Raw genomic sequence first — 22,751 nt, 5'->3', positions numbered from 1 at the left:
AATCTCAGTAAAGTGTCAGCCATGTTGACTATGATGAATCAGATAAATATGAATAATAATGATAACTAGATAAAGTAGCATTTCCTGATGGAAATGCGTGTGAATGCTGAAAGCAGCTGAACGCTGTTGCAGAATTAGCAAATAGTGCAAGCAGTGATCACCATTCAAATGGTTGACCAAGGTAGGTATCGAACCCACAACCTCATGGTCAGCAGACTTTCACTCTGCCTCTAGGCCACAGTGTACACACAGTTGCAGAGACTGTTGTCTGTTGATGAACTGCACTCTGTCTCACTCTGAAGTTAACGAGTCCAAAGCTGTAGTTCCAGTGCAAATCAATCTTAGTGCAGTGGTATAAACAAGAAACGTGTTAACACAAACCAAGATTGAAAGAGGTAAAGAGAATAGGTGGGGGCGCATATGCATTATCAAGTTTGATCATGTGACCAGACCAAGTGGTATTGGTTAAAGTTCAAAGTGTTCACACTAACAAGACTGCTCAGGTGGGATTTGAACCTTTGACCTTGTGGTTGAATGGCAGGAACCTTATCCACTAGGCCATTCCAACATTTCCAATGTAGAGGTTGAGACTTTCATGAATGTGAGATTTTTCAATGATGCTTAAAAAAGCATCATAAATGAGCCATTAGAAGTTTGTCTACAAATCAGAATTTGAATGAAGTCTCTAGCAGAAAGTACGACATGAATGAGGCAGGAATCGAACCCATGACCTCATGATCAATAAACCTTTACTCTGCCACTTCGCCACAGAGAGCACAGACATAAGCATGTTGCCATTGTAATGTGATGATGTGCTGCAAACGGTGGCAGAAGCAATTAATGCGTCTCTTAACGAACACCTGTAACCAATTGAGGGTGGGGGAGGGGAGCAGAATTCAACATCACATAACAAGATTGCTCAGCCTGGATTCGAACTAGTGACCTTGGGGTTGGCAAGCGGCCACCTTACCAACTGGACTACAGACAGAGTTGTGGAGATGCTACAAAGTTGAGCTCCTTCTCCTGCTGCTGTGAAAAAAATGCATTGGGCTGAATGAGAGCAGAGAGCTCCCTGGCTGCATTTAAAAAATATTTTTGTTCTTCTGTTCGGCCATACCTTTGGCACTTAACTAGTCCATCATACTTTGTGCTATTTCAACAATTCTCACATCAAAATGTTCAGCCTTTTCGGGACAGGTGTGCTATTACTTTTCTCTTTTCAACTATTCATACTTTTTGCAATATTCAACTATTTCTCTTTCCCCATAGAGAATGCATTGGAACAGTCTTGAAACTCTTCAAATCTTCTTCAACCTCTTTTCTCCACAACTCTGTCAGTAGTCCAGTTGGTAAGGTGGCCGCTTGCCAACCCCAAGGTCACTAGTTCGAATCCAGGCTGAGCAATCTTGTTATGTGATGTTGAATTCTGCTCCCCTCCCCCACCCTCAATTGGTTACAGGTGTTCGTTAAGAGAGGCATTAATTGCTACTGCCACCGTTTGCAGCACATCATCACATTACAATGGCAACATGTTTATGTCTGTGCTCTCTGTGGCAAAGTGGCAGAGTAAAGGTTTAGTGATCATGAGGTGGGTTCGATTCCTGGTTCAAATCTTGCCTCAACAACAATTATAGTGAATTATTTTCCCAGTCGTCCCCTGTTGACTTCTGATAACTTGCTTCATGTTGAAACTGCTGCTCTCAGCCTGAAATTCACAGAAATTTTCATTGTAAGTCATTCAAGCTTGACTCTCAAGCTTTCTTGGTGTTGACACAGTGTGTTTCCAACAGGTGCAGCTTTGGGCTCGTTAACTTCAGAGTGAGACAGAGTGCAGCTCATCAACAGACAACAGTCTCTGTAACTATGTGTACACTGTGGCCTAGAGGCAGAGTGAAAGTCTACTGACCATGAGGTTGTGGGTTCGATTCCTACCTCGGTCAAACATTTGTATGGTGATCACTGCTTGCACTATTTGCTAATTCTGCAACAGTGTTCAGCTGCTTTCAGCATTCACACCATTTCCATTCTTGGAAATGCTTTTTCTAGTTAGTGTGACTGCTGAGCAGTCACACTATTGTTCTTCTGTTTGGCCATTTTCTTCCGCCTTTTTACGGTCTTCTTCTAGTCCTTCATACTTTGTGCTATTTCAACAATTCATATATCAAAACGTGCAGCTTTTTCTGGACTTTATCGGCATTACTTTTCTCTTTTTAACTCTTTATACTTTTTCAAATATTTAACTTTTTCTGATTTTTTTCAGCTTTATAATGGGTGTGTATTGCGTCTAACGAGCAGAGCCAGAGTGGTGTCAGAGTGGATAGAGGCAAAAAAACATTCTAGAGTTTTTCTGGCTAAACTGTCAGCACGGCCACAAATTAAACTCTAGACAAATTATTTTCTCCAGTTTTGTAGCCACACTTGTCTTCTGGCTAAAATTCTGGTCAAAAATGCAAAGAGACTTAGATAATAATTTTAAATATTTTTTAAATGCAGCCAGGGAGCTCTCTGCTCTCATTCAGCTCAATGTATTTTTTTCACATCAGCAGGAGAAGGAGCTCAACTTTGTAACTTGCTGTTAAGTGCTTTTTAATTCATTTTAATTCACCAAAAAATAGTCACAGGTCACAAAAAAGTCCTCTTCTTACTTGGTGTGGCTAATTTATACTCATTTCTCTTTATTTTAAGCATCATTGAAAAATCTCACATTCATCAAAGTCTCAACACTGGTTCGAATCCAAGGGAAGGACTCTTGTTATGTTATGTTGAATTCTGCTCTCCTCCACCGCCTTCAATTGGTTAAAGGTGTTTGTTATCTCCTTGATTACTCATACCAGTTTGCAGCACATCATCACATTACAATGAATGACAACAGTTTTGGAAGCAGTGTGCTCTCTGTAGCCGAGTGGCAGAGTAAAGGTTTAGTGATCATATGGTCATGGGTTCGATTCCTGACTCAGTCATTTCACATCATTGCTTGACTTTTGATTCCAATTATTCAGCTGTCATTGGACAGTCTTTGATTCCTCATAGTATAAAGCTCATTGTAACTCAGGTTCTCTGTGGCCATATGGTTAGTGTGTTAGGTGTTGTGCTATTTCAACAATTCATATATCAAAACGTGCAGCTTTTTTTTTACTTCATCGGCATTACTTTTCTCTTTTTAACTATTTATACTTTTTAAAATATTTAACTTTTTCTGCCACGATTCCTTACTTTTTTTTTAAGCAGAAGCCAGTGATCCTCTTATCAAAGGTTTTCTTTACCCCTCATGTACTGTCTCTGTCTGTAGCCTAGTGGTTAGCTTGCTGGTCTGGAGACCTGAAGGTTGCTGGTTCAAATCTTGCCTCAACAACAATTATAGTGAATTATTTTCCCAGTTGTCCTCTGTTGACTTCTGATAACTTGCTTCATGTTGAAACTGCTGCTCTCAGCCTGAAATTCACAGAAATTTTCATTCTAAGTCATTGAAGCTTGACTCTCAAGCTTTCTTGGTGTTAACTGTGTGTGCACCGTGCCCTAGAGGCAGAGTGGAAGTCTAATGACCATGAGGTTGTGGGTTCGATTCCGACCTTGGTAAAAAATTTGTATGGTGATCACTGCTTGCACTATTTGCTAATTCTGCAACAGCGTTCAGTTGCTATCAGCAGTCACACCATTTCCATTCTTGGAAATGCTTTTTCTAGTTATTATCTAAGTCTCTTTGCATTTTTGACCAGAATTTTAGCCAGAAGACAAGTGTGGCTACAAAACTGGAGAAAATAATTTGTCTAGAGTTTAATTTGCAGAAAAAGTTAAATATTTTAAAAAGTATAAATAGTTAAAAAGAGAAAAGTAATGCCGATAAAGTTCAAAAAAAGCTGCACGTTTTGATATATGAATTGTTGAAATAGCACAAAGTATGAAGGACTAGAAGAAGACCGTAAAAAGGCGGAAGAAAATGGCCGAACAGAAGAACAATAGTGTGAATGCTTTCAGCATTCACACTAATAATGCAGGAGCAGGGTCACTCTTGAATCAAAATTTTACTCTGAAACCAGTTTTATACGTGGAAAAAGTCCCAATTTTGACGACTTCAAACCTGTGATTACGTCCAAATAAAGCTGAGTGGCTCCACAGCCTCAGTTGGCGGTTGCTGTTGGGTGATGCGGTGTTGTAGTGTTGGTGTAGCCGGGATATCTGGGAGCTGAGGGGGTGTAATGAAGCATGGAGCGGAGCTGTGATAACCTCATTATTCTCCAGTGCTCGCTCCAAAACTCTCTGCCAGCTCCACCAGTAACTGAAGCAGCAGCAGAGAGCGAGTCGATGGGTTAATCGTGCATGCAGAGTGGGGATCTCGGTGTGTGTGTGTGTGTGTGTGTGTGTGTGAGAGAGAACTGGTTATTCAGAATTTTTTTCTGTTCGGCATAATTAGATTTGGCTTTTAGATTAATTTAAACGTTTCAGCCACTGATTTATATTTGCTGTGAGTATGAAAAATAAAAATGCATGTATAAAGGTAAAATAATGCAAAATAAACCAAATACAAATGAGAAGATATAATAATCAGCCGTTGTTTCTCTCTGTGGAGACATTTTCAAATCTGGAACATTTCTGACTCCAGTGAAAATCAGTTTAAATTGACCACAGTGTTAATGTTTTAGCCATAAACAAAAGAAGACCCACCTCTGTTCCCTGTTTTGCTGCTTTGTGCCAAAATCTTTTAACCCTCCTCGTTCCCCAACCTCCAGCCACAACCAGAATCCCTCCCAAAGTCTGTCTTGTCTCAGCTCCTCCCTCAGTTTCTCACCCAGCAGCAGCATCTTTTTGACTGCTTCGACTGCTCTCAGCACACCGCAGCCTCTGGCACTTGAACACAACACGCAGGGAATATTTCAGCGGCCCTGCAATTGCTTGCAGGTTCAGTCCGTTTGTCCGTGAGAGAGAGCGAAGCAACCACAGCTCAGAACAATGACTCAATAATGAGGCAGAGATATTTGTCCTAGCTAGAGACAGGACTGGACTGGACTCTGGAGGCCCTGAGAGGACAGACATGGGACGCCTGGACTCTGTTTTTTTATTGATCTCTCATTTAAATTCCAAAATGTCAGCCCTTTACACACCACTTTTCAAATGGGTTCCTGGTTTTTGACATTTTGGAGTTCTGGGTTCCGACCCAACTGAACTCTGTGTGTTTAAATGGAAGAGTCGCACTTGCAGCTTTTTGTGTTTTTGTAGCCGTGAAGTAAACTTGTGGTGAAAAATGTTAGAAACACTTCTGACGAGAAGCAGTGGAACAACAACAACCAAAAAAAAAAGAACAGCAACAATAACAAAAACTACGGCAGCAACAACAACAGAAAATTTGTGAGTGTGTTTCATCAGTTTTCAGTGTGACAAACTTCTTGACATCCTGTTAATTTACCATAAAATAACAGAAGACAACTCCAGCACCTAACCGCCATCAGTGATTTAAACCCAGCTCTCTCTCTCTCTCTCTCTCTCTCTCTCTCTCTCTCTCTCTCTCTCTCTCTCTCTCTCTGTGCACCTGCAGTGTGATCACGGCTGATTCCTCTGTTGTCTCTCTGTCAGTGTCTCACATCAAAGCTCTGATTGCTATACGTCCTCCGTGGCTACAAAGGCTGCTAATTGGCTTCGGTCCAGTGTGACTCACATTTGTGTTTGTGATGGTGATTGAGTCACTTCACAGTCTTTTTTTTTGTGTTTTTAAGTGTTTGCCTGGTTTGTCTCTCAGTCTCTGGAACCAGCCTCAGTTGTTGTTGTGTCAGACTGGATGAGGCAGAAAAACAAAACTGAGATATTTTTTGTTGTTGTTTCTGTTACAAATCTTTGTGTGAAATGGATTTATTGTGACGTCTCAGCTCTGCTCTCTGTCACTTTCAGTCAGACTTGTATAAATCTGCCTCGTTCTGTTTACGGCTGTCACACCAACACTTTGTCCTGCTTGAACTTATGATGATTAATGCAGATTAGGAACCCACTGATCTCCACACAACTTCCACCAGAAGAAGTCTACTCAGGAAACCGGGTCTGTGTTCATATCTCTGCTCACAGCCTGACCATGAAATAAAGTTTTTATGTTTTTGAAATACTTTACCACAGTTTCATTATGTAGCCAAAAATATTAGAGGATGACGGTAGAGTGGGCGGTCGTTCAGCAGAGTGCACAGATCATACTGACATCTTCTTGAACGTCGCTGTGGAAACTCTATTGATGCATCAGGCTAGGCTCTTCTTTATTCTTTTTTGCTTTTTGGGGGGCAAGGTTCGAGCTGGCTTCTATGCTACACTTTGTGCTGTCGCTACTGTTGTGTTTACATGCACTTAAGTTGTCCAGTTATACTCTCAAAACAGGCATGGTAGCAGCCAAAAAATTAATTTTACTTAACTGGAAATCTCCATCATCCCCTTGCTTTAAGAGGTGGCTTAATGAAATGGTTTTTGTTTCGAGGATGGAACAGATTCGCCTCAGTAGAGGGAATGCACCTAAATATTATGAGAAAACATGGAAACTATTTTTGGCTTTACTGGATGAGACTTAAACGACCAATAATAATAAGAATCAGGCTGCTATGTGGTATTTGTAATTCAATTATTTTTCCTGTACTGTTGCGGTACTGATCAAGGCTTTGATATTCCTCTCAGGGTGTTTTTTTAATTTTAATTTTAATTTTTTTTTTTTTTTTTGGTGTTTGTTTGTGTTTGGTTTTGTTTTCTATTCATACCCCTGATGGTATTTTGAGACAGAAGGCACTGGACGACTTTGCTTATAGTATATATCCTCATATAGCCTTTGTCTTTACTTTTCTTACTTCATTTATTTCATTTAACAATGTCAGGTGGTGTATGTCTATTTTGTATGTAGGTTTTTGTGTTGTTTTTTTCTTCCTTCTATTTTTTGTAAAAAATGTAAAAAGTGAAAATAAAATATTCAAAAAAAAAAAAAAGTTGTCCAGTTATAGACGTATTAAAGCCATAATTTGTGTGTCATCTAAACGTACTGACTGTCAAACTCAGCTGATCCTTTAAATCAGAGGAGCTGGTTCCTATCTTTGCATTCACTGAAGAGCATCAGTCTGTTTACTGTCGACTCGGGAGAGAAACTACTCACAATCAGCCGGCCCCTCCCCCTCCTCACCTCCAGGTCGTATCAAGCAGCTTTAATGGCTGCTTTTGTTTCACACTACGAGTCAATCTGGCTGAGCTCCTGGAGCCATCAGTGGGCCGTCAGCACACGAACAACAGCAGCACTCCTGCTATCAGCTGCAGTAAAAACATCCCCCACCGCACACGCACATGCACACACACACACACACACCCTCCTTAATGTGGATGCAGTTTAGACGCTGGTATGTAAGGATGCTGGTTTGTCACATGCTCTGGTTCTGATCGGACTCTGGGGCAGAGTTTGGAGGAGGATCTGATTCTGTTCCTCGTCCCCCCCCTCTGTGGTCTTTAGCTGCAGAGAGGAGACGCCATCTGAACTCAAACAGCACAAAGGAGAACAAAATAAAGACAACATCTTTCGGATTTGTTTTTTATTTTGTCTTTCCATCCTCCCAAGATCCTCTCTGCCCCTCACAGCCTCACCACATGATGAGAACTGTTATAGTTGGTGACACACAAGTGATTAATCCCTGTTGATCTGGGCTTCTCGTTTGGCTGCAACAGTTATTTCAATCATTGATTAATCTGTGGGTGATTTCCTTACATGGTCAGCCGTTTGTCTGTTCTGTAAAACATCAACAATATCTTTTCTAAAACCCAGCTATTTGTAAAACTTTCTGTCCAGAATTCAAAAATACTCAGTTTATTCTCAGCAGATATTCACACAAAAAAAAAAAACTGGAACCGACAGACACACAGGATGCGCAACCGGTGCAGTACCGTTAATAATATGATGATGATAATAATAACAAAAAACTTTATGTATATAGCACTCTTTAAAAATGTTACAATGTTACAATAAAGCTGACTTGATCTGTATGAGAGATAATACTATGTGCATGTGTATACGAGAGTGAGACCTTTTTTTGTCTGACCTGTGTGATGTAGAAACAGAAGACTCAGATCATGTTGTCTGCTTGATTGACAGGTGAAGGGAAAGACAGAGATGAGTCCAAACAAAAACAAAACACAAATTAGGACAAAAAACTGAAACTTTCCCGATGACAGTAACGGAACAGCGGCAGTTTGATTGACAGCTAGTCTGTTCCACCTCTCTGTCCTCTCCGTCTGTGAATGGTTTTGAATGGATTGATATTTAATGTCTCTGCTGCTGTCTGAGGTTGTGTATCAGCCGTCTCACGCCTGATGTTTCCTCACAGAGTGGATTTCCTCCTGGAGCTTCCTGACGGATTTGTCGACCGCCGCTGACAAGCTCCTCGTCTCCTCCACCAGTTTTCACCACACTTGGATTTTCCATCTGCAAATCTGGTGAGGGGCAAATGCTTTTTTTTTGTTATCCTTCCTCTTCTTTTTGCTTCAGATGTCACACGCTTTTCTCCTCAGCTCAACCTGTGTGTGTGTGTTTGTGTGTTTGTGAAAACCATTGTATCAAGACGACAGCAGTTCTGAGTTTCAGTCTGAGGCTCCTGGTTTTATTATTTGTATCTTTGCTGTTGATTCGGTTGCTTCATTTTGACGTGACTGGTTTCCTGATTCTTTTAGATGTGTGTTGATGTGAAATCGGAAGACGACTAAGCTGCTGCTGCTTCAGCATTAAATAGTTCAGTATACGACAACACGGAGGTCTTCTGATTATTACAGCATCATGTTAATTGGCCTGCGAGTCATTTGGGGTCATTTTTTCTGCGATTCTTTTCTTCCTCTGCTTCAGTGGCTCTGGAAGCTGCAGTGGAAATTATTAATGTTTGCTCAGAGCGCAGCAGCGTCGAGGTTCATTCAGACGACCGAGCTCTGAGGAGAAAAATATCACAGACAAATCAATATTGCAACACTCATGGCTTTTTAAGATTGTTATCTGCTAAATATAAGCAACGCGGTGCTTTACACGTGAAGGCAGTTTATCTGTGAACCTGCTCCAGGCCTCTGATTCACTGGTTTCTGTGATTCAGATCAGTCTGATGTCTGCTGGACAAACTGTGTCTGACTCCTGTTTGAAAAACAACTAGAGTCGACTTGGAGAAATTACGACTTCCTCATAATCCTTGTTAAATGCAGTTTCTTCATCCGTGCCATTTAAAAGAAGTCAGTGTTTGTGCCTAATGTGAAGTCACTGTATTGACCAAGGATGGGCATCAGAGATGAGAGAAGATGTTCCTTTATTACCCCCATGATGTGGAAATTTGTAAAGTAGCCAGTAAAAAGAGTCGATAGAAAAAAAAATTGATTAGTACAAAAGCAGTAACAAACAAAGTCATAAAAATAGAATGATATAATTGCAACATCACAAAACAAGAGTAATATTGATGTTTAGGGATAATATAGCTGAGGTTGTATTGTTCTGTTTGAAGTGAGATTACTGTATATAAAGATATAGATACAGATATAAATCCGTAGTACACCTAAACTACTTATAGTGTACAGTACAGTAGTGTACACTATACAGAAGGGAACATTTTCACTCATTTTAACATTCAAGTACTCTCATTACCTTTTGACAGGTGCTCTAGTGATGTCCTGTCACCCTCCACACAGCATGGACTCACAGCTTGTCGTCTTAGCAGAGACGGCTGCATAAAAAGATGTAATTTCCGATGTGTCCATGACTTTGTTTTTGCAGTTGTGGTGATAGAAGGAAGAAGGAAGCGTGTGAAGCGGCATTTTCATCTCGATAAGATAAAAGCAGCAGCAGCATGATGCGATCCGTCCTCTCCCTCCTCCTCCGGCTGTTGCAGATTATTTAGATTTTGGGAATAAACGGCCTCTGAAGTCTGTGCAGCCCGAGAGGATCCACCAATGTGCTGTCAGCTCCGTCACAATATGGCTGAATCAGCTCGGTGTGTGTGTGTGCGTGTGCGTGTGCGTGCGTGTGCGTGTGTGTGTGCATGTCAGTGTGTGTGTGTTTTCCTCAATGGTGGTGCAGGCATCTTTTGGAGGTGTCTTGATCTCAGTTTCACCAAACATGTCTAACGAAAAGTTTCCACCAGAAAGAAACTCTGATTCGCCCACTAATCAGAAGGCCAGTGGTTTGCTTCCTGGCTCGTCCATGACACAGGTTAAAGTGTGTGTGTGGCGTGCGTGCGTGCGTGCGTGCGTGCGTGCGTGCGTGCGTGAGATGCGAAGGGAAAAGTGCTGTATGACTGTGATGAGTAGTGTAAAGTGCATTGAGTGGCCATTAAGACCTGAAAATAGAGTCCATCTAGCGATATGAAGGTTTTAAAGAAGGTGGTATCCTGACATGTTGTAAATACACTCCCACATTAATATTAATCCAACAACATACTGTATTATACTAAAGTATATAAGTATAGTATACAATCTAACTTCTCAGTGCAGCTTTAATGTTGCTTTCAGGATATGAATCCCTCAACCACTTACCCCCCCTCACCTCCCTACTGTGGTGTGGCCTGCATCGTTATCTAATGATGTTCGTCTGATCAATTATCTCCCTTTGATCCTCTCTCTCTCTCTCTCTCTCTCTCTCTCTCTCTCTCTCTCTCTCTCTCTCTCTCACTGTTTCTCTCTCTCTGGCTCACATGTTGTCATATGGCGCATTTCCACTAGCACGGTTCGGCTCGGTACGGCACGGCTCGGCGCGCTATTGCGTGTTTCCACTAGCACGCAGTACCTGCAACCGGGTACATTTTTGGTATCACCTCAGCCCTGGTTCCAAGCGAGCCGAAGCGTTACTAAAACGTGACGTCAGCCGACTGCCTTCCACTGATTGGCCGATGAGTGTCGTCACTGGAAGCGACGACCGACAACAGAAATGTTCCTGCTGAAGCCTGTTATTACCAGAGAATTTCTAATATTGAGACTGGCTCTGTTATTACGTGACTTTATTAAGTTTTAATATTTTTTCATGCGAGAAAGTAACTGTTTAGATCCCCATGTGCGGTTAGTTTATCCAAACGACGGCTGTTTAGAAGTTTGCCCCGATGTTTTTCGAGTGTGAAGCTCCAGGTCCGAGCAGCGACCGCGACATCACAGAGGCAGCAGCCCAGCTCCTGACGTGCTCCGCCGGCCAGCCTACCACCGTCACCCCGAGGAGAACAGACCGCTAATTAACTTCCCCGATGGCTTTTAGAGGTTTACCACCGGCTGGTTAAACTCTTAAATGTTGGTCTCATTGATGAAATCTAACAATTGTGGCTGTAGCAGAAGTTTGTTTGTGGTTAGACAGAAGAGCAGCACTGCCTTGGGGTCTGTACGCACAGAAAACACCACATTTACATCAATAAATAAATGTTTTACAATGAACCAGGCCGATCTCAGAGCTGGCAAGACTCTCCGGTAAGGCATATTGAACGGTTAAATGCCGTTAACGGGACGAGAGCAGTCAAAACGGCGGTTTAAAGCTAGCTACAGCGAGGGTAGGTTCACTTCCTGTTTTCAAAGTAAAAGCACCAATTCTATCGTAATGGCTTTCCTTATGATAAAAGGCAACGGGTATTTTATTTTGTGAAAATAACCGGAAGTGCGTTGCTCACTACGGCTAGCTTTAGTAACGCCGACTTCGTTGAAACAAAATTGTAAACAGCTGGTATTTTGTCAGATTTTCAACACGTTGGGGATCTAAACGACTACTTTCTCGCCTGAAAATGTTTCAAATGTTGCTAAAGTTATATATTTACAGAGTTTAGAGCGTTGCTCGGCGACGTGTAAATGACGTCACGGCGGTACTAGTGATACTCAGTGTTGTGCTAGTTACTGAAAAATAGTAACTAGTTACAGTTACTAGTTACTTCATAAAAAAGTAACTCAGTTAGTAACTCAGTTACTTAAACCAAAAAGTAATGCGTTACTGAGAAAGTAACTTTTTCGTTACTTTAAAAGTTTTTTTTTTCAATGCTCCCATTATATAAAGGTTGATTGAATTCCCCTCTAACCTCATTTCAGTTCTGTAGCCTACTGATGCTGATGAAGAAACACGTGTTTTTATCTGTACAATTTTACCATCATCATCATGCTGCATGATGTCAGCAGCAGCTTGACCTAACTGCAAAAAAATCTCGAGTTACGTTTAAGACTGTTTTCAGTGACGGAAGTAAATTCACTCCAGCGGTATTTTTTTTATCGATCGATCAGCTGTGTTTTCCCAGAGCGATCAGCTGTGTTTACCGTTTCAGGCGTCATAATTCGAGTCCGTCTGTCGGACTCCAAACGCTGCTGCTCGGGTGGAGTGGGTGCTGGTGTGTGCGCGCTGTGACTCGAGCTGTGTCCCAGTTCAGGGGCTGCAGTCTGAACTGAGACACAGCTTCGGTCTCGGATGCTGCGTTAGCAAAGTTACCTTAGCTCGCCGTCATGCCCTGCCCAGAGAATCGCTCTGACCTGTCCAGTCCTCTTCATGTAGTGTGTTTGATTACGTGTGGAACGCTAGAGGGCGGCCACCAACTAGTGCTTAGTGTCTGTGCTCTGTCTTTCTTTCAATTCAATGAAACTTTATTGATCGCTGAAATGTTATAGGAATGTTGTGTGCCGCTGTAAAACCTCACCAAAAGGAACGGAAAGGAACGGAGTAACGCAGCGTTTGGTAACGGGAACGGAGTTACTGATTTTAAAAAAACAACGCGTTACGTTATTAGTTACTGAAAAAAGTAACGGCGTTACGTAACGGCGTTACTAATAACGCGTTACTACCCAACACTGGTGATACTCAGTTGTAATGGAAACACAACCAAACCGAGCCGAGCCGTGCCGTGCCGAGCCGTACCGAGCCGAGCCGTGCTAGTGGAAATGCGCCAATAGTCATTGATTATTTTTCATCAGTCAGTTTCTCTACTGTCTGTCCAAAACATCATATATGGGCAGATGCTGTCATTCCTTTATCTTCACTCAGGAATGTGAAAATATAATTAAAAACATACATAAACGTATATAGATATCTTAAAGCAGAAGTAAGCGATCCGGTCGTTTTGGCTAACTTCTTGTCAGCCGATGGAGTTAGCAGCCCCCGCCCTCGTCATGGATCTATTGGTCCTCGTCCCTACGTCACCACATTCATGCGCTTTCCTTGGCTGCACACACAGAGAGGACCGCCCCTTTATGCCGTTCTCTCTCCTCATTGGATAAAGGTTGTAGGATACAAGGAAGTATACAAGAAGTTTTCTCCTCGGCTTACAGCAAAGCAGAGTGACTGACAGACCTGTGTTTCGGACCAAACACTCTATGTAAGTGATTGCTGTCGGAAGATATAACTATTTAAGACTTATATTAACACAAACGTTCTGCTTACTTCTGCTTTAACATAAGAAGCAATAAAAACTCAAATTAATCCATATGATTGCCTTATGGCCCAGCACTACCTGGTGATGGTGTGTTGTTTGGCGTCAGTGAGGAGACAACTGAAGTCAGAGAACAAACGTCTCTTGCTCACAGTAAATATTAAAGACTTCAACCTGAATACCAAACCCCAACTCTGCCTCTGACCTTCACTGACTTCACTGTTTGTTCACCTTTATGACTGATAGTGGACAGCTAGAGACACTTCTCTCCTCCGTTGCTAGAATAACCAAGGTCTCAGAGATAAGGGGGTAGGAGGAGCCTAAACCAAGAGGATGTTGCCCAGATCTAGTTGTTATCGCTGATTAGCTAAGTAGGTGAAAGGACAAGACATACATGATGTAATTAGGTTTGAACACGTGGCATTGGATTTTGTCGAACACATCTAGCACATAAATGTTTCACCTTCAGCTATGAAGGATTTCAATTGGGTTTAAATGTTCATCTTGACCTTCACTGTCTCATAGCGGTGTGCAAGGGTTTACAGATTAATACCCCCAGTCAGTCAGTATCTGAGCAAACAAGCTGCTGAACAACTCGGATTAAGTAATGTGGATATTCTCATCTGCCAGCTTTGTGCTCAAGGTTTCTTTTGGTTTAGACACTGTGGAGATCCGGTATTTTTTGTGTGTGTGTCAGAGGCTGTGTCTGTCCAGCTCCGTCCACCATCACACCTGAGGAGGTCTACATGACTTATCATGTTCGCTGGGCATGTGACTGCCAGTGGAAACAGGGAGTAGACAGAATCTTTCACATTGTTGGACTGTTTATAAAAAGTCCTCAGACATCTTCTCCCTGTTTTATATCAAATCTCCTGGAGCACAGAGATAAATCATCGTCCATAATCCATATAGCCTACTTAACGCTTTCACCTGTGTCTGATCAAAACAGCTGCTTTGCAGATGTGTCTGCGCTGAACAGCTGGATACAGCAGCAACACCTTGACATAGTCACTTATTTTATTCATCGCTAGAGAAATGATTGATCAGTTGGCTTAGTTGATTCAGACACTGTGTGTGTGTGTGTGTGCTTGCATGTGTGTGTGGACACCATGCACCTGCTTTGTGCAGAAATACGACGTCTCTGACTGATTGATGTGCCTTGCTCGCGGCTGTAGACGACCTGTAAGACTTGTAATGAGCTTTCACAAGGTGACACACAGTCACACATACACAAGATGTGCTCCCCTGTCACAGGTTTGCAGACCTAGGTGAACTGACATGGCCACAGGGCACTCACCCATAATGCCTCATTCTCCCACACCTAATCCCCTGACCTATGACCCTTCCACTGCAACCCCCTCCACCCTGACTGGTGGATAATGAACACTAGAGGGGTCGTGAGATATGCTGATGGGGTCGTCTGGGCCGCTGGGAGGCTGGAGGCTTTGTGTTTAATTAGTTTGTGTTGCTGTTGATGGGTGGGAGGTGGGGAAGGGTGTGTGTGTGTGTGTGTTTGTCTGTGTCAGGCTGATCACATGAACACAAATTTGTGGCTTCAGATGATGAATATTTGCTTCAGGATGATTGGCTGCTGCTGTCACAAACTGCTTTGTTGTGAGTGACATCGCAAAGTCACAGAAGTCCTGACAGCTGGTTTTGCTATTTGCTTCCCTCTGTGCAGTTTTCCCCAGACACTGTTCCTCTTCCACACGAAAACAGCACTTCAGTCAAATTATGTAATAATTCCCCGTTAAAAATAGATTCTGTTTTAATTGGTGAATTCCGCGATTCCATCCATGATTCTGTGATCGTGGAAATCATAGGGCCCTACACATAGACATCTACTGTATATTTATGCTGTATTTTATATAAACATCCACCTTTATACTGCATGAAGCTTTAAGGCTCCAATAAAACAGTTCCTGATTTCCTGATTGGCTGACTGTGTTGTCCAATCAGCTCCATGATTAATGTCTCATGTAATTCCATTAGTAGAAATAAAACATCCTCATAACTGAGAGACACTGAAAATAAGACCAAATAAGGCAATTATAAAGAAAATTCTTCAAGGTGTCAGCATCGTCTTCAGCTAAGGCCCCACCCTCCCACAGAGCCTCCCCATCCCCCACCTCCCACAGTGGGTAAATGATGAGCTCCTCCTGTGAAGCTTCTTCCACTACATTTGTTGTGACCGTTGGGGAAACGAGGGGAGAAGATGGAGTGAGGGAAAAGCGTTGAACCAAGATCGAGAGAGACAACATGTGACTCCAACAGGGCAACAGTGAAAAGCTCTTATTAATGGATGTCTGCCACTCCTTCACCACACACTTTCACACGCACACACACACACGCTGTCAAAGAGATAAATCTCTGTTGGTGGACGGGAAGAAATGGAGCCAGGCCTCCACAGGGGAAATGAACTCACAACTATACTTAATCATTTACCTCCACCTCATTCCCTCCACACAGCCCCCCCCCCCCTCTCCCTCCCTTTCTCTCTCACCTCTCTCACCCTCTTGTGTGTGACATTTGAACTGAGGAGTCCTCAGAATCTGAAAATGAAATCTTGAAGCTTCCTCAGCTTCCCCAGGACAGGGCAAAACTGGACAGGGGAGAATGGGAGAGGATGGGACAAAATGAGACAGGTCGGGATTGGACAGGATAGGGGAAGACCAGATGGGGCAAGACGGTATAGAGCAGGACAGTACAACACGCGACAGGATGGGAGAAGATAAGACGGGACAAGACAGTAAGAAACCTTGACAACACATATTGTCTTTCATAAAAGCCTGTTGTACCGTTGACTGCTGAACTGAACTGATACACCTGTTGGAAAAAAAGGATCATGGGTCAGTCCTCTTTTACCAACAGTCGAAACCCAACAGGACATTTTTGTATTTGTCGTTTAACAAACTCCCCCTTAGTCGGCCTCATCTTATATCTTTGAATGACCTATACCTGTGGCAGATTTCAAGGTGTCGGCATGAAAAATCAACTCCAACTCCGAACTGCCCTAAACTTTCTCTTTTTGACAAAGAGTCTGGGCTTGAAGTCCTGATCACAGCGCCCCCTTGTTGTAGACGCTGGACTGATGGAGCTGTGGTTTTGACGTGAGTGTCCTGAGCAGGAGGGAGCCTCCATCACTGCACTGTTAATGTGTCCTGGACAGAAATAGCAGCATGTGACTCACCACATTAGCAGAAGCCTGATGAGCTATTGCAGCGTGAGAACAGAGTCTGAGGCCGATCATCCACATCATACCAGACGCGAAGAGTCATTTGCATTTTAGCGTTTAGCTGTGATCAACTCTGACCCTGCATAACCTCGAGAAAACAACTGAATCCATCTCTTGTGATTTCCCTTCAGAATCACACACAAACTATTATCTGATCCAACCTCTGCGGTAAAGGTTTTGTAAATGAATGTCATGGTTTATGCTAGAATAGCTGCTTCATCACAACAGCTTTGTCCACGGCGTGTCTCTGAGAACAGTGTGGTGCCGTGGGTGTCTTGAACATCGCATGGCTGCAGCCTGTTGTGCTGGACGTGGTGCAGACTGGTGCTATGCAGAGTGTGTGTGAGTGGGTGTGTATGTGTCGTATGGAGAGCGTGTCATGCCGCTGTCTGGTCCTGTTAGTGCTGACGAGTGACAGCCGTGACAGTGAGAGATCTGCACAGAGCAGCTAATTAAGACAAGGGACAGGGAGACGCTGCAGAGAGGGTTAACGGTGCAGTTTGTGTGTGTGTGTGTCGCATGTATGCACGCATCATGTCAGAGTGTCCTAGCCTGACTTTGTTTTACTCAAACTTTTGTATGATGTAATCTGTCAAAACACTTTCAGGTGTTTTCATTTTTTAATCAGCAAAGTTAAGTTTGTGTTAAAAATAAAAATAATTTTCATTCAATTCCATTGTTGCAAAATTAAACTTTAAAGTCCCTGGAAAGTGAAATTGGAGTTTTGTTTCAAAATATATTAAAAGTGTTGGAAATTTATTGATAAAAACATGCAAAAAGACTCATTTCTGTACAGTGCTTAATTTTAGAGGTTAGGGTTTCACAGTTTCACTCTGCTTCAGTGGTCTTTGTTTTTAAGGGCAGGCTTACAGAGGGGGACGCCGTGACCCACTGGTGTCCCTACTTTCATAACTCCTCCCATGTGCACAGTAATATTATAAATACTTCAAGAATGCCAACGAGTGTCTGCTGCCACTACCCCTGGAGCTACCAGCGCTGCCAGATCTACCAGTCCACTAGCTTGGTCTCTGTCTTAAAGGAGCATTATTGCAAATACAGCAGTAATAGCATAAAATAAGCTGAAATATGCAAAAGATGGGTCGGGGGGAGCCATAACTAAATTTACAAAAAAATCGCCAACAGTATAGTGTCCGTGGGGCAAATGCAGAATTTGTCTTTGTTATGATCCAAGCCGGCCCGGCGCTTGCTGCGTTCAATTGCACTCGGAACTCGCAAATCCGACCTCCGAACCGGAAAAATGCAACAGTAAATAGTAATGTAGCAGTGTTAGGCTGCTTACAGTCACTGAATCGCTGGTAGAACACTTTGTCTCCACGTCCCGTGTCTTTCTTCAGCTGTCCTCTCAGCGTTATTAAGGAGGAGGAAGTTGCAGTTGCTGTTGTTGTCGTTGTTGTGGTTGTGCGCGACGTAGAGCTGCTGCTTCCACTAGCGAGTTTTCTTTTTCCCGCGATTGCACGTTCATTCAGCCTGGTGAGGGAGGAGGAGGGGGGAGGAGGGAGGAGGAGGGGGGGCGGGGGGGGACTAAACGAGGCTGCTCTCTCTCTCTGACAGCTGCCCACTTGTTTATATCTGATAAGCTCCGCCTGGCTCCATCTAGTGGCCGAATTAAGAATTTGGATTTGCGATAATGCTCCTTTAATAAAATGTAATGCATACTTATCAGGTCATTGTAAAACATTTATTTATTGATGTAAATGTGGTGTTATTTGAACATAGTCTATACAGATCCCAGAGGCAGCGCTGCGCTTATGTGAAACATGAAGCTCCACTTTTAATTCAAACAAACTAATGAGACTGCCACAGTGGGACCAGCCGGCGCCCGGTGGCAAAACTCTAAAAGCCAAAACAGCCACAGTCCAGGTGAACCTCTGCAGCGTCCGTCCCACAGCTCACCGACACAGCAACAGCTACACCGGCAACAAAACTGAGGGCCGCCGCCGTCAGCAGACGAATCTCCGCTTGCCCTGATAGCGTTAGCTCGGTGGCTAGCGCTAGGCCCGTCGTTGTTGTTGCGGTGTAGCCTTCAAGGCTCCCGTTGCTGTGGCGGTGAGCCGTGGGTCCGATGCTGCAGTGGCTCGGGGGACGAACGGGGCTAGCCGCCGAGCTAACGGTTAGCACCGGGCTAGTCGAGCTAACGCATTAGCGCCGGGCTATTAGCCGCCGAGCTAACGCTATCAGGGTAGTGGAGATTCGTGTGCTGACGGGAGCGGCCCCAGCATATTTCCCTCACTGCTCAGTGTGTATCCGAGACATTCAGCTAAGAGCTGGACTCAGACTCCAGCTCAAGCCTATAGCCAGTGGCGGCCTTAGACATCTGGGGGCCCGTTTCAATATTTCATATGAGGCCCTACCCTGTTAAACATAAAATGATTTGCCAGCTATGTGCCCATGTGTCGCTGATGCTTTAAACCCTGAAAGGACGCAGTAAACGCACTATCCATGCATCCCAGGTACGCACAACACATTAAGTGTTAAAATCACTATCAGGGCAAGAAACCAGAAGAAAAAAAGACATGAACAGGAATCTTAACACAATCAAAAACTACAGGCAACAAAAGTAATGAAAGCAAAGTGCTCCGCGTGATTTCAGCACCACGGACAAGGAAGGGACGAGACATGCGGACAGACAGACGTCTACAGGCGCTGATCCTGTCGGTGCTGCGGTGCTGGAGCAGCAGACAGACAGCTGTCTCCTCCATTATTACAATCTGTAAATAAGCTGCCAATAATATCACATTTTAGTTGTGCTCTCGCTGTGTTTTATTTCTCTGTTAAGTTAGGACGTACTCATAGATCGCCTGTTTGGAGGCATTTTAACCCGAGGAAAAAAAGAAAAGAGGAGGAAAGTGATTGACAGACGTCAATCATCAGGTTATGCAACTGGGCGCACGTCAGGAGGAAAGCAGGAAAAACAAAAGGACATTAGAAAAGGAATAATATTGGGAGAAGGAAAACGAGGGTCTATTGATAGTTTGCGGGCGTTTTCAAAGGTAAGCCTACATTGTTATTGATATTTCCTGCCATATTATTAATCAGGAGCGATTACCGTCGCGGTGTGGCATGATGCGCACATCAGTGGCTGTAGAGCGGATCAGGGGGGAGTGTGTGACCGCACGGTGGACAGAGCTGTTTGTGTGTGGTGGATGTAGGCCTGTGTGTGTGTGTATGATAAGGTGAAACCTATGAATTATTGTGCTGTCTTTTACTTGGTGGCTGGCAGCTGGGGGCCCCCCTGGTGGCTGGGGCCCGTTTCAATTGAAACGGTTGAAACATAGGTAAGGCCGCCTATGCCTATAGCTCAAGCCCGTAGCTGCTCGGGTACGATGTGACAGCTAGCAGTAGCATCAGCATAGTTGGCCGGCCGGTAGGCCATTTGATTTACAGTTGAAACTTGACGAAGCTCAGCAAGTGGGCGGGGCTTCTGTGCCTTCAGCAGACATCCAGAGCTGCGAGAACTGCCTCATTTAGTCATGATTTTAAAACCTAATTTCACCTACTAAACGAATTTTTCTAGCATCCAAAATTGGCAGGATGGTTAATAGGACATATGTCTGGGATGTGATAAACTCAGAAAACGAATCCAGTGTCACTTTTCAGGGACTTTAAAATGTTAAAAAGTCAAAGTCAAGTCTAAACGAGGCTGCTCTCTCTCTCTCTGACAGCTGCCCACTTGTTTATATCTGATAAGCTCCGCCTGGCTCCATCTAGTGGCCGAATTAAGAATTTGGATTTGCGATAATGCTCCTTTAAGTCCTGTAGAACGATAATGTAATATCCCCAATAATGTAATAAAAAATTTCACTCGAGTGGATTGAAAATGTAATAAAACCTGATAATGTAATAACTTCCCAATAATGTAATAAAGTGCATTTCCCAATAATGTAATACACTCTTAACCAATAATGTAATAAAGTATTACATTATTACATTATCAGGTTAGCCTTCATTTCAAGGGACCTGATAATGTAATAATACTCCAATAATGTAATAATTTAACAGGAGATCACCCATTACTTGGTTTCAAGTGGTGTGTTCAAGGTTAAATTTCTGTGTAAGCAACACAAGCTCCAGAGCGCCACCAACAGGTCAAAGTTGGACATGCATGAATGGTTAACTGTGACCCGTTCATCCGTTTTTCACAAACGATGTATCACTGGAGCCCTTGGGCCAAGCCGAGGTAAGCGCATCCTTAATGTCTTTTTCCACCATATTGGATTAAGTTTAAGTTTAACACCAGGATACTCAAAGATCAGACATGAATCGTAGTGCAAAGAATAATCATACTTTCATCAGGTAAATGTGTCTACTTTCTTACCCTTTTACATTGTGGATCTAAACGCTGCCATAGACAATATAGCTATATTACTATTGTTAAAGCTGTACAAAAAAGAAAATTGAATTTGATCCCACTGTGGGTCCTAACATTAGTGTAAAAACTCATCTAATTTTAAGAAGTTTGATAGATGCGGCCCCTGATCATTTAAAGATGGAGGAAATATAGATGTGTATCTGCAGACGTTTTAGGCCTCAGATGTTTTGTCAGTGGGCCAGACGTTCCTCAACCCCACTGAACTTTAGTTTGAAATTATGATGAAGATGTCAAAAACATTACGTGTAAATGTGGATAAGTCAACGTCTTGAATGTTTCCTTCTGATGAAGCGATGCAGCCAAAAGACAGGCAGAGACACGGGTTTAAATATTTCAGGATGAGCATTGTGAAACTTGAGTGAAGTGTTAAGACTCACTCAGACTGAAGCAAGTTATTGATGGTGTCTGGACTTGATCTGAATCAATTTCACATATTTATTGCATCAGGTGTCTTTATAGCAACAGAGGTGTGTTTGAAAGTTGGACTGTCAGACCTCGCTAACCTCTGCAAGACAAACAGCAACATCAACGAGGGGAAAGTAGAACATGTAAACATTTGAAATTAGAGATGTCATCGTCCATGGAGGAGGAGAGCGTCTAGGCAGATGGGGCAGACGGAGGTAGGCGGGGCAACCTATGGGCCTCAGGCCGAGCATGTTATCAGAGTGGGATCAGGGAAATAGCAGCTCGTAGTGTTCCCCCGAGCTTTGGCTGCAGCTCCACTGCATGGGGGAGCGGCGACTGGCCTCCAGGTCTCTCAACTCCACATCTCCAGTTTTCACAGTTTCCAGCTGAGTCGCGGGCAGAAAACACACAAATTCACATTTACATAAATATTTCATCATCTTAGAGGTCAGTTCCTCAGACTTAGAAAAAAATGTTCCCACTTTGCTGCCAGTGATATTTATCTACAAATAAACAGGTTGTTTGTCCCCATACTCACCACCAGAATCAGCACCAGTTGTCATGGTAACAATGGAAATGAAACGATCATGGTGTGGTCAAGTTTTGGCACAAAAAAGATCTTGGTTATGTTGAAGAAAAGATCAGCATGATTTGGCTGAAAAAAGGTACCAAGTTGAGATTAGATTATTTTTGTTGTCATAGTTACAGTGGTAAACACATCATTAAAGCTGCAGAGCAGTGATGGTTAGGAGAACAACCCTGCAAGACCTCCTCCTAACACAGTCTGCCATTAGTCAGAATCACCACAGGAACTAGAGTGGAAACGCGCTGACCCTGTTTCAGTGAAACTCCAGGGGTGTGTTGTCCCCTGGACAGATGAAAGTGGAGACATTCAGAAATGATGACAGTCCCTCTCTGATTTGCTCATCAGCCCTGCAGGTACCAGTGATGAAAAAATGAGATCTTTGTTTTAAAATGAAACGTGGTCATGTGGACTTAGCCCTGGATACAGTGACAATTCCCCAAAGTCATGCTGGGCAGGTGGAGGCTGTGGTGAGCGATCTAATGGTCCTCATCTGATCATCAGGCCAGAATAGATCACCTGTCATATTGTGCAATTACACAATACAAATCTTGATCCAAAGTCACCACTCCCTCAAGATTCAACTAGTTTATTTTAATATGCACACTAAAAACACATTCTCCATCAGTCTCCCTGAGCAACAAACTGTTATAATAAAAATTACACTAAGAATTGGACTAAAAGGTGCAGAAAGAAAAAGAAAAAAAAAAACATCTGATGAAGAGAGTGAAAACAAGAGAAGGAATTGCCTTGCATGTACTGTACGTTATGCAAGATTTCAGTAAGATGATG

The 22,751-nt window shown here is 43.1% G+C and overlaps 1 protein-coding gene across 1 annotated transcript in view; it reads left to right on the top strand.

Moving 5' to 3' along the window:
• Positions 1-22,751, top strand: part of large2 (LARGE xylosyl- and glucuronyltransferase 2) — a 90,324-nt gene that overhangs the window by 29,072 nt on the left and 38,501 nt on the right. The window contains exon 2 of the mRNA XM_084001761.1: positions 8,325-8,433. The gene's annotated coding sequence lies outside the window, so the exon portion shown is untranslated. The remainder of the gene's footprint in view (positions 1-8,324; positions 8,434-22,751) is intronic.

This window comes from Trachurus trachurus, assembly GCF_905171665.1.
Source record: "Trachurus trachurus genome assembly, chromosome: 3".
In the NCBI taxonomy this organism is placed as follows: domain Eukaryota; kingdom Metazoa; phylum Chordata; class Actinopteri; order Carangiformes; family Carangidae; genus Trachurus; species Trachurus trachurus.
This window is presented reverse-complemented; position numbering and strand designations above follow the sequence as displayed.